Source organism: Nestor notabilis, unplaced genomic scaffold (assembly GCF_000696875.1).
Source record: "Nestor notabilis isolate BGI_N333 unplaced genomic scaffold, ASM69687v1 scaffold21448, whole genome shotgun sequence".
Lineage (NCBI taxonomy): Eukaryota > Metazoa > Chordata > Aves > Psittaciformes > Psittacidae > Nestor > Nestor notabilis.
In genome coordinates, this window is record NW_009941784.1 from 3,637 (window position 1) to 3,898 (window position 262).

The following is a 262-nucleotide window of genomic DNA, read 5'->3' on the forward strand; positions in this document are numbered from 1 at the left end:
TCCGTCCGCCTGCTGCTGGAGCGCAGGAGCCTGGACCGCATCCTGCTGCTGCGGGAGCGCAGGAGCACGTGGATAGAAATAAAATCGATACCTAGAAATAAAAACGAACGATTTAATTTCCTTTCCTTAAAAAAGAATCCCTGACAAAGTGCTTTACTGAGGATCCTCCCCGGCGAGGCGGGAGGTGGCTGACAGGGCTTGTGCACGGGAGCAGGGCAGACTGAGGCGCGCAGTGGGTGCACCCACAGCGGCTGACCTCAGG